Raw genomic sequence first — 13030 nt, 5'->3', positions numbered from 1 at the left:
TTAGAATAAGGCTGTTTCCGAATGCACTGTATTAAAAAATATATTTTTATTCCTTTGGATTTTTCTATTCCTTCTGTGCGAAGGTTAGTGCTGAACTAAACCCCACATGGCCAGCAGAGGAGATGGTTTATTTTCAGCGGTAAGTAGTCCAAGTACAGTAAATAGTCTGATCACTGTCATTCCCTCTCCTCGGCTCATCCTCAGCACCTACTATTCACACTCCACAGTGCATCCAAAAACCCCTTCTTCTCCTGCAAGTACGTTTTATATAAAAGCCATTTTAAAAGTGTCTCTGAATGTGGTAGCAAGATGGCAAAATGGCATAAATCTTTCATTGAAATTGGATGGAGACCAGAGGTTTTTACTGAAGCACAATTATGGGAAAGCATACAGACTGTGTAGATTATCAAGGGATTTTTACACCATCATGCCCACGAGCAAGGGGCACTGACTCGAAACACATGGAGTGGTGGTTGATTATGTCAAGGGTGAGGGGAGGCAACCTCAGCCTGGGGTGATATAACAAACTGAAGCAGTGTTCATCCTAAGACACCTGTCATGTCATACACACACACACGTGTGCCCGCACACACACACATATACACACACACACACCGATAGGGGAGCACAGATGGAAAATGAGAGATGCATTCCTTTCCCCCTCCCACTCAGCCAGAAGACAATCCAACCATTACCAAAGACAACCGTAAAGCTGTCACTCAGTGCTCCAGAATGCTCTCTTCTTGGTGTTCTGAGTGTTACTGTTACAGACAGTTTCAAACAATGTTATGAAATGTAAGGACACACAAACCACTGTGCAAAGGAGCATTACTGTTTGACATGATCTCCACCATATCAAATGCCTTTGACCTAAGATGACATAGCCCTGCTGAGTGTGTATGTGTGTGAGATGACATAGCCCTGCTAAGTGTGTATGTGTGTGCATGAGAAAAAAATCTCTAGCTTGTCGAGATGTCTGTTTTCATTATTACAATGCTAACCATAATGTTTCCCTCTCCCACTCTCCATAATAAAGAAGTGGGTCACAGTTTCCACACACACGCACACAGACACACAGACACACAGACACACAGACACACACACACACACACACACACACACACACACACACACACACACACACACACACACACACACACACACACACACACACACACACCAGACCGCCTGTGTGGAAAGACTCCCCAGAGGATCATCATTAAGAGGCAACAGACGTGGCTCTGGACTTCAGAGAACACATTCAGCCACACAGGGGGCTTGTTCCAATGCCAAGGCATGAGGAGTGTAAACATCACATAAACGAGGGGATGAGAGGAGAATAAACAGAGATGAAATCACAACTGATGTTGGCAGTTATTTTTCCCTCTTCCTCTCTAAACCATCCATTGACATTCCCATAGGAACATCAGTTTCCTTGTTTCCCTTTTCCTTGCCTTTCCCAAACCACTGTAACCTTAGACCAGACTGTTCTACACTCAATCCCATTATTCTTACAGTTTTTTCCAACTACTTACACACAAAATCTTTTCATGTCACACTATTTCTGAAACCTCTCACTCAAAGTGCAAAACTACACATCAAATATCCAAAACCATAAGCTATTTCTCAGCCTTTGACTCAGTTGTCAAGTGCATAAAACACTTTTTTTTCAAAACACTACACAGAATTCTCTACCTAAAACACAGAAATCTAACAGGATGTGACTTGCTTTCCTTTTCCAAACACAACCAATCAAAATGCTACACTTATTCACCAGGTCACACACACATTCCTCACATGTGCAAACACTAATAGCTTAACTGATCACTAACCGATCACTGCTTTACTGTAGTATAGGCCTATAAATAGGTCAAAGGTCAGATGACCTGTTTTGAACAATGGATGCCAACAATGGACAGATAGCAAGAGTAGTAGGAGGGAGAGGAAGAGGAAGAAGAGGACAAGGACAAAGAAGAGAAGGAAGGATAGCCATCTCTGATGAGATTAGGGCAACACTTGTTGATCATTTGATCAACCACGTTTTTGACCATGAGAGAGGCTGGACTGAGAGTCCAGCCCAACTTGAGTCGATTAACAGTGGCGTCCATAATTCGAACCTTCAGAAATGAGAACAGGTATGCAACTATCTAATGACTATTTTAGCATTACAGTAATGTTCAGCCGCTTCTCCAGGCAATGATGCATGTGGGGACATAGAGGTTGCCTCTGTCCAAGGTCGGATAAGCCATGCTAGGAGATACTTCCCTCCATGTGGGGACATAGAGGTTGCCTCTGTCCAAGGTCGGATAAGCCATGCTAGGAGATACTTCCCTCCATGTGGGGACATAGAGGTTGCCTCTGTCCAAGGTCGGATACGCCATGCTAGGAGATACTTCCCTCCATGTGGGGACATAGAGGTTGCCTCTGTCCAAGGTTGGATACGCCACGCTAGGAGATACTTCCTCCATGTGGGGACATAGAGGTTCCCTCTGGCCAAGGTTGGATACGCCATGCTAGGAGATACTTCCCTCCATGTGGGGACATAGAGGTTGCCTCTGTCCAAGGTTGGATACGCCATGCTAGGAGATACTTCCCTCCATGTGGGGACATAGAGGTTGCCTCTGTCCAAGGTTGGATACGCCATGCTAGGAGATACTTCCCTCCATGTGGGGACATAGAGGTTGCCTCTGTCCAAGGTTGGATACGCCATGCTAGGAGATACTTCCCTCCATGTGGGGACATAGAGGTTGCCTCTGTCCAAGGTTGGATACACCATGCTAGGAGATACTTCCCTCCATGTTTGGCAAGAGAAAACGTATCTTGTGATGTGGACGAAGTATTGTGGCCAGACCCAGGCCGGAGAAGAGATGAAGCGTAGCTTAGCACTGGTGACTGCCCCCCCCCCCCCCACCCCCCAAAAATGTCTGCACTTATTTGAACAGCACTGAGTATACCCATGTTGGCCTTCTCCCAGTGAGGAGTGACTGACAATCTATTTTACATAGGAAATCCACGAGGCAATAAAAGGATCAGGCAGTTTAATGTAAACCAGTCTTCAGGCAGTCTTTCAGTTATTATTCATGGTGGTACAGTCAGATCTGGATTGGCCTGCTTTGTATTATGCAATTGCAGATGACACACTGCCCCATCATAGAGTCACTAACAAATCAAAGTCACAGTGTTAGACATCACATAAAACAGTATCCTATCTATTCTCTGTCTGTCTGTCTGTCTGTCTGTCTGTCTGTCTGTCTGTCTGTCTGTCTGTCTGTCTGTCTGTCTGTCTGTCTGTCTGTCTGTCTGTCTGTCTGTCTGTCTGTCTGTCTGTCTGTCTGTCTCTCTTTCTCTCTCGCTCTCTCTCTCTCTCTCTCTCTCACACACACACAAGCATTAACAAGATCCCCCACCCAAGCACTAACAAGATGATGTCATTACTAGATGATGACAGGAGGCATGGTGTGTAATCCGTGTGGTCAGCGTGTCTGTGTCTGAGTCAGGAGGTGAGTCCCCTCTGTTAAACCAATGGATGAGCCCAGCAGGATGCCACTAAGCTCTGATCAGCACCACAGTCATCACCCACTGTTAGGGACAGCCACTCTAAGAGGATTGGTCAAAAACACACACACACACACACACACACACACACACACACACACACACACACACACACACACACACATATACACATGCAGACAGACAGACAGACAGACAGACAGACAGACAGACAGACAGACAGACAGACAGACAGACATCTCAAATGGCTCACAACCAACCAGCCAGGGACTGAGGGAACAGCCTGGCCTTATGACCATGGCATGGCTTCTTTCTTTTGGGTAGCTAGATATTCTCCTGGATCAGACTCTTTTTACTGTAACTGAGAGAACAGCAGACGGTAACCGTAAACCCATATGTGCCAGATAACTGTATTAGAGATCCAGGTAAATTAATCCTTGTTCATGACTGACAGGGGATTTCAAGGCAGGATTTGCCCTGTTCATGTTGGGTCTTACAATCTTTCTTATTTTTACTCAATGGGGCCTTCTGGTACTTCCAGAAGCCAACTTCCAAAGAGAACCTCCTTTTTATGTATAATTTATAGTTACTTAGCTCAGGCAGAAGGCAATATACAATATACCTGAGATAAAAGGCAACAACAAAGACAGACACAGCAAACGTCATTAGAGGAAAGTGCTTTCAGAGAGCAAATTGAGATAGATTAAAGTCTTAGTGCAGTCTTTGTGTGTATGTGTGTGTGTGTGTCACTGTGGAGTAGAAAACAATGTTTAGCACTGTTGCCAAGTGGCTCTGAAGGCACTGTGAGTGAAACATGGCGATCAGAATGGACGTCATGCACAGCATGTATATAGGATGTACTACTTCCTGTTGATTTGATGACCATAGAGACAGCTGGAGTTATGGTCTCCCTGGACACCTCCTGTCACACTCACACACATACATGCAGGCTTTACACTCACACTCTGTTCCTGTCCAACTAAGCCTATTAAATAGAAGCAGAGGGTCAGTGTGTGAATCTGTTAGAGAGCGTGTGACGGCGTGTGAAAAACAGTACGCTGCTGCAGTAACAGGCTTAGAAGTGGTAATGCCCCACTGACCCTCTGAACATAGGTCACAGGGGTGTTCCATCAGAAACAAGTCTTTCTCAAGGTTTTTTCCGGTTCCACTAATTTCATTAACAGTGGTTACAGCCTGCCCCTCGTCTACAACAGTGAATGATGATGAATGCCAAAACAAAGTGTGATCAGCATGCATACGGCTGGTCGCGCTCCAGAGATGGCAGAGAGGGGGAGGTCAGTGTGGTGTATTGATCTGTTCCCTCTGAGGTGTCAATGTAAAGGTAGAGTTATGGGACAAACAGGGCCTTACGAGAGGGCGCTCCCCTCCAATCCATCTACAGGAGACGAGATTAAGTGCAGAGACTGCTCGTAATACAAACCTGAATCTGTCCGCGTGGTGTCTCATGCAATCTACACTGAGTGTACAAAACATTAGGAACACCTTCCCAATGTTGAGTTACACCCCCACAGCCTCAATTCGTTGAGGAATGAACTCTACAAGGTGTCAAAAACATTCCACAAGGATGCTGGCTCATGTTGACTCCAATGCTTTTCACACCTGTGACAAGATGTCTAGATGTCCTTTGGGTGGAAGACCATTCTAGATACACACGTCAAACTATTGACTGTGAAAAACCCAGCAGCGTTGCAGTTCTTGACACACTCAAACCGTTGCGCCTGGCCCCTACTACCATACCCCGTTCAAAGGCACTTCATTATTTTGTCTTGACCATTCACCCTCTGAATGGCACACATACACAATCCATGTCTCAATTGTCTAAAAAAAAACATTATTCAACCTGTCTCCTCCCCTTCATCTACACTGATTGAAGTGGTGACATAAATAAGTGATCCTAGCGTTCACTTGGATTCACCTGGTCATTCCATGTCATGGAAAGTGCAGGTGTTCCTAATGTTTTGTACACTCAGTGTATCTTCCCTGTGTGTACACACAGACAGACACTGGAGCGATACTCTCAAATAAAGGTCATAACACTGTGGGTGCTTAAATGTCACCAAGTTTCTGTAAGCATTAAGGTGTGTTGGGAGTGATGAAAATAGAGAGAGAGAGAGAGAGAGAGAGAGAGAGAGAGAGAGAGAGAGAGAGAGTGTGTGTGTGTGTGTGTCAGTGCACCTCTGTCAAAATCAAATCTGATCATTACTCATTGATTCTTTCTCTCTGTTCATCACTCCATTTTTCTTTGAGCCTGTCTGTCACGGAAAGGAAATGAAAAAAAGATACTCTTGGAAAGCATAAAATGTCTACCGCCTCCCCCAGCCAAGTCATAGGCTGGATGGATGCCAAAAGAAGATGAAAAATACAATGAAAAAGCCTTGCTTCCCCCACTCTCATTTATACAGATACATTGTTTTATTGAAAACAAACTTCTTCCTATGTAACCATATTATTCTCTGTTGTAAACAGAGTCCAATAATGTTACTGTTGTTTGTTTAGAGACACAGTAGACAGTATATCGGCAATCCCATTAAGAAAATAATGGGAGGTTAGTTAGTATAGGCCTTGGCCCCATAGAGAGGGGTAACAGAGCTAGGTTGGCCTGGCCTGCTGTTGTTAGGTCACAGGCTCTTTCGGAAGGCTGTGGTGCTATCCATGGTCCTGATTTAGGTACTGAAGTAGAAGCAGTATGATGTTGTGTGGGACTTTTCTTCAGAAAATAGATTTTTTTTTAAATTTAATTTTTATTATTATTTCACCTTTATTTAACCAGGTAGGCTAGTTGAGAACAAGTTCTCATTTGCAACTGCGACCTGGCCAAGATAAAGCATAGCAGTGTGAACAGACAACACAGAGTTACACATGGAGTAAACAATTAACAAGTCAATAACACAGTAGAAAAAAGAAAAAAAGAAGAGAAAAAAAGTCTATATACATTGTGTGCAAAAGGCATGAGGAGGTAGGCGAATAATTACAATTTTACAGATTAACACTGGAGTGATAAATGATCAGATGGTCATGTACAGGTATAGATATAGGTGTGCAAAAGAGCAGGAAAGTAAATAAATAAAAACATTATGGGGATGAGGTAGGTAATAATGGGTGGGCTATTTATTTATAGACTATGTACAGCTGCAGCGATCGGTTAGCTGCTCAGATAGCAGATGTTTGAAGTTGGTGAGGGAGATAAAAGTCTCCAACTTCAACGATTTTTGCAATTCGTTCCAGTCACAGGCAGCAGAGAACTGGAACGAAAGGCGGCCAAATGAGGTGTTGGCTTTAGGGATGATCAGTGAGATACACCGGCTGGAGCTTGTAGATGACCTAGAGCCAGTGGGTCTGGCAACGAATATGTAGCGAGGGCCAGCCGACTAGAGCATACAGGTCGCAGTGGTGGGTGGTATAAGGTGCTTTAGTGACAAAACGGATGGCACTGTGATAAACTGCATCCAGTTTGCTGAGTAGAGTGTTGGAAGCTATTTTGTAGATAACATCGCCAAAGTCGAGGATCGGTAAGATAGTCAGTTTTACTAGGGTAAGTTTGGCGGCGTGAGTGAAGGAGGCTTTGTTGTGGAACAGAAAGCCGACTCTAGATTTGATTTTCGATTGGAGATGTTTGATATGAGTCTGGAAGGAGAGTTTACAGTCTAGCCAGACACCTAGGTACTTATAGATGTCCACATATTCAAGGTCGGAACCATCCAGGGTGGTGATGCTAGTCGGGCGTGCGGGTGCATGCAGTGAACGGTTGAAAAGCATGCATTTGGTTTTACTAGCGTTTAAGAGCAGTTGGAGGCCACGGAAGGAGTGTTGTATGGCATTGAAGCTCGTTTGGAGGTTAGATAGCACAGTGTCCAAGGACGGGCCGGAAGTATACAGAATGGTGTCGTCTGCGTAGAGGTGGATCAGGGAATCGCCCGCAGCAAGAGCAACATCATTGATATATACAGAGAAAAGAGTCGGCCCGATAATTGAACCCTGTGGCACCCCCATAGAGACTGCCAGAGGACCGGACAGCATGCCCTCCGATTTGACACACTGAACTCTGTCTGCAAAGTAGTTGGTGAACCAGGCAAGGCAGTCATCAGAAAAACGGAGGCTACTGAGTCTGCTGATAAGAATATAGTGATTGACAGAGTCGAAAGCCTTGGCAAGGTCGATGAAGACGGCTGCACAGCACGGTCTTTTATCGATGGCGGTTATGATATCGTTTAGTACCTTGAGCGTGGCTGAGGTGCACCCGTGACCGGCTGCAGAAACCAGATTGCACAGGGGAGAAGGTACGGTGGGATTCGAGATGGTCAGTGACCTGTTTGTTGACTTGGCTTTCGAAGACCTTAGATAGGCAGGGCAGGATGGATATAGGTCTGTAACAGTTTGGGTCCAGGGTGTCTCCCCCTTCGAAGAGGGGGATGACTGTGGCAGCTTTCCAATCCTTGGGGATCTCAGACGATATGAAAGAGAGGCTGAACAGGCTGGTGATAGGGGTTGCGACAATGGCGGCGGATAGTTTTAGAAATAGAGGGTCCAGATTGTCATGCCCAGCTGATTTGTACGGGTCCAGGTTTTACAGCTCTTTCAGAACATCTGCTATTTGGATTTGGGTAAAGGAGAACCTGGAGATGCTTGGGCGAGTAGCTGCGGGGGGGGGGCGGAGCTGTTGGCTGAGGTTGGAGTAGCCAGGCGGAAGGCATGGCCAGCCGTTGAGAAATGCTTGTTGAAGTTTTTGATAATCATGGATTTATCGGTGGTGACCGTGTTACCTAGCCTCAGTGCAGTGGGCAGCTGGGAGGAGGTGCTCTTGTTCTCCATGGACTTCACAGTGTCCCAGAACTTTTTGGAGTTGGAGCTACAGGATGCAAATTTCTGCCTGAAGAAGCTGGCCTTAGCTTTCCTGACTGACTGCGTGTATTGGTTCCTGACTTCCCTGAACAGTTGCATATCGCGGGGACTATTCGATGCTATTGCAGTCCGCCACAGGATGTTTTTGTGCTGGTCGAGGGCAGTCAGGTCTGGAGTGAACCAAGGGCTGTATTTGTTCTTAGTTCTGCATTTTTTGAACGGAGCATGCGTATCTAAAATGGTGAGGAAGTTACTTTTAAAGAATGACCAGGCATCCTCAACTGACAGGATGAGGTCAATGTCCTTCCAGGATACCCGGGCCAGGTCGATTAGAAAGGCCTGCTCACAGAAGTGTTTTAGGGAGCGTTTGACAGTGATGAGGGGTGGTCGTTTGACTGCGGATCCGTAGCGGATACAGGCAATGAGGCAGTGATCGCAGAGATCCTGGTTGAAGACAGCGGAGGTGTATTTGGAGGGCCAGTTGGTCAGGATGACGTCTATGAGGGTGCCCTTGTTTACAGATTTAGGGTTGTACCTGGTGGGTTCCTTGATGATTTGTGTGAGATTGAGGGCATCTAGCTTAGATTGTAGGACTGCCGGGGTGTTAAGCATATCCCAGTTTCGGTCACCTAACAGAACAAACTCTGAAGCTAGATGGGGGGTGATCAATTCACAAATGGTGTCCAGGGCATAGCTGGGAGCTGAAGGGGGTCGGTAGCAGGCAACAGTGAGAGACTTATTTCTGGAGAGAGTAATTTTTAAAATTAGTAGTTCGAACTGTTTGGGTATGGACCTGGAAAGTATGACATTACTTTGGAGGCTATCTCTGCAGTAGACTGCAACTCCTCCCCCTTTGGCAGTTCTATCTTGACGGAAAATGTTATAGTTGGGTATGGAAATCACAGAATTTTTGGTGGCCTTCCTGAGCCAGGATTCAGACACGGCAAGGACATCAGGGTTAGCAGAGTGTGCTAAAGCAGTGAGTAAAGCAAACTTTGGGAGGAGGCTTCTGATGTTGACATTCATGAAACCAAGGCTTTTTCGATCACAGAAGTCAACAAATGAGGGTGCCTGGGGACATGCAGGGCCTGGGTTTACCTCCACATCACCCGCGGAACAGAGGAGGAGTAGTATGAGGGTGCGGCTAAAGGCTATCTAAACTGGTCGCCTAGAGCATTGGGGACAAAGAATAAAAGGAGCAGATTTCTGGGCATGGTAGAATATATTCAGGGCATAATGCGCAGACAAGGATATGGTGGGGTGCGGGTACAGCGGAGGTAAGCCCAGGCACTTGGTGATGATAAGAGAGGTTGTATCTCTGGACATGCTGGTTGTAATGGGTGAGGTCACCGCATGTGTGGGAGGTGGGATAAAGGAGGAATCAGGGGTATGAAGAGTGGAACTAGGGGCTCCATTGTAAACTAAAACAATGATAACTAACCTGAACAACAGTATACAAGGCATATTGACATTTGAGAGAGACATACAGCGAGGCATACAGTAATCACAGGTGTTGATTGGGAGAGCTAGCTAAAACAGTAGGTGAGACAACAACAGCTAATCAGCTAGCACAACAGGTAAAATGGTGTTGAATAGGCAGTGAGGGTCGGATTGACTACACACAGAGCCTGAGTGCGGCTGGGGCCGACAGATAAAACATAAACAAGCAGAATGGAGTACCGTGATTAATGGACAGTCCAGCATGCATCACCTATGTAGCCAAGTAATCAGTGTCCAGGAGGCAGCGGTGGATGGGACAGGGAAGCTAGACTGGTGAGTATTATCCAGGTTAAAAAAACTGGGTAATGGATAGCATCTCTTTGGCATGGCAGGAATCTCTAATGCAGTTACAACTTTTCGATCCTTTGCTAAGGACTCCAGACACGGGCTCATCTGTCACCAATCCTGTCAACGCAGCAGCCAGGGTGCTTAGCTAATTTGGAGGATTTTACATATCATGACATGTTATAAAAACACTGCAGATATTAGAGCAATGTAACAGATGCCGAGTTCAAGACAACTCAGGAACTCGTCAACTCATAGATAAATGTGAGTACATTTTTTTGTGTCGCACTTCCTATTGGTTGGTTCTGATACTTTCCAAGTGGGAAACTTGAACCTCACCTTTCTACAACGAGTTTCCAAGTCAGAAATGTTGGAGTTTCCGAGTTCCAAGGCAACTTGTTTTGAATAGAACAAGATGGTTAGAAGCATTGTCATACATCAGATACTTTCAAGACAACTCGGAAACTCTGAACTTCTGAGTTAAAATATGGGTCTGTTTTTTGCGTAGAGCTTGAAATTGGTAGATTTTTTTCTGATACTTTCCAATTGGGAAACTCTGAGCTCATCTTTCCACAATGTGTTTCCAAGTCGGACATTTCTTAGTTTCCGAGTTCTGAGTTGTCTTGAATGCAGCATGATATTGGTTGAGGGACACGCGTTGCATAGGAGTGACGCCATCTGACATAAAACAATGGGTTAGTTATGCCGCTTTTCAAATCATGTCGGGGACTCGTAAATATATCCTTCCTACTGGGAAAAATGCATGTGTATGATGGTATGATGTCTGGGCCCCGATCTTTCCAACATGCTGAACTCTGCAATGCATTTCAACGTTATACTGAACCATTTAAAAAGTGTCTCTCCTAACTTTCCTTTTCCCCTCCCAATAAACTACATGGATGAATAATAATACTGTTTTTTTACTATTGAGCATGACATGTTAACGTACTATTATATGGTTTGTTTTTCTATGTTCTTCATGTAGGCCTGATGGACCTCAGGTGCCATCAGGCTGAGAATAATGGTGGAACAAACTCCCTCACGACGCCAGGACAGCGGAGTCAATCACCACCTTCCGGAGACACCTGAAACCCCACCTCTTCAAGGAATACCTAGGATAGGATAAGTAATCCTTCTCACCACCCCCCCTTAATGATTTAGATGCACTATTGTAAAGTGGCTGTTCCACTGGATGTCAGAAGGTGAATTCACCAATTTGTAAGTCGCTCTGGATAAGAGCGTCTGCTAAATGACTTAAATGTTAAATGTTAAAGAATAACCAACCAACCATAACAAAGTGTAATAACATAGTAGAACCACAGGGTGGGAGTCTTCAGTTGGGCTTCAAACAGATGCGCCATGCTCTACCAACTGACACACACACACACACACAAACACGCACACACACACCCCCCCCCCCACACACACTCACACACACACACACAAACACGCATGCACACACACACACACTCTTTATTTTCATCACACCCAACATACCTTAATGAAACATGGTGACATTAAAGCACTCAGGTTGGTGTGACCTTTATTTACATAATTTATTTTTGAAATCCTCATCAATCTACACACAACACAATATCATGACAAAGCGAAAACAGGTTTACATTTCCATTGCAAATGTATTGAAAAGAAGAAGGGAAAAAAAACATTTACACAAGTGTTTAGACTCTACAATGAGACTCAAAATTTAGCTCAGGTGCATCCGGTTTCCATTGATCATTCTTGAGATGTTTCTACAACTGGATTGGAGTCCACCTGTGGTAAATTCAATTGATTGGACATGATTTGGAAAGGAACACACCTGTCTATATAAGGTCCCACAGATGACAATGCATGTCAGAACAAAATCCAAGCCATGAGTTCAAAGGAATTGTCCATAGAGCTCAGAGACAGGATTGTGTCAAGGCACAGATCTGGGGAAGGGTACCAAAACATTTCTTCAGCATTGAAGGTCCCCAAGAACACAGTGGCCTCCATCACTCTTAAATGGAAGAAGTTTGGAAACACCAAGACTCTTCCTAGAGCTGGCTGCCTGGCCAAACTGAGCCATCGGGGGAGAAGGGCCTTGGTTGGGGAGGTGACGTGACCAATAACCTGACGGTCACTCTGATAGAGCTCAAGAGTTCCTCTGTGGAGATGGGAGAACCTTCCAGAAGGACAACCATCTCTGGAGCACTCCACCAATCAGGCCTTTATGGTAGAGTGGCCAGATGGAAGGCACTCCTTAGTACAAGGCAAATGACAGCCCACTTGGAGTTTGTCGAAAAAGCCACCTAAAGAATCTCATGAGAAACAAGATTCTCTGATCTGATGAAACCAAGATTGAACACTTTAGCCTGAATGCCAAGCGTCACTTCTGGAGGAAACCTGTCACCATCCCTACGGTGAAGCATGATGGTGTCAGCATGTAACATTATCAATATTCTGTCATTTGACAGAATATTTTTCAGATAATTTCTAGGGTCCAGTCTTCAGGAAGTAATACTTCGGCCACATTCTGTTGGCCTGGAATTCCAATCAGTCTGTATTTCACTTGTCATTGTGTGAGAGGTCAGGTTGTGTGTGGCCTCTCTTAGCTTACATAACCACACTACACAGCCTCTGCAAAGCAACACAGACTACACTAATATTTTTGATTTGTTTGGAAATTCAAAAGGGATTAGCATTTTGAGTTGTCATCCTCTTTAGTTGTCCACAACTCTTAAACCGATCAGAAAACCAAAACAAAAGCTTAAGAAATGGATCAGTGGATCAAAGCAAAGAATGTTTTGCAATTAGTGAGACAACAAGGATCGTTACACTGTTTGCCAACTCTAGGACTGGTTCCCGGCAACCTCGCGGTTAATTAAAAACA

The sequence above is a fragment of the Oncorhynchus masou genome, chromosome 14 (assembly GCF_036934945.1).
Source record: "Oncorhynchus masou masou isolate Uvic2021 chromosome 14, UVic_Omas_1.1, whole genome shotgun sequence".
NCBI classification, from domain to species: domain Eukaryota; kingdom Metazoa; phylum Chordata; class Actinopteri; order Salmoniformes; family Salmonidae; genus Oncorhynchus; species Oncorhynchus masou.
This window is presented reverse-complemented; position numbering follows the sequence as displayed.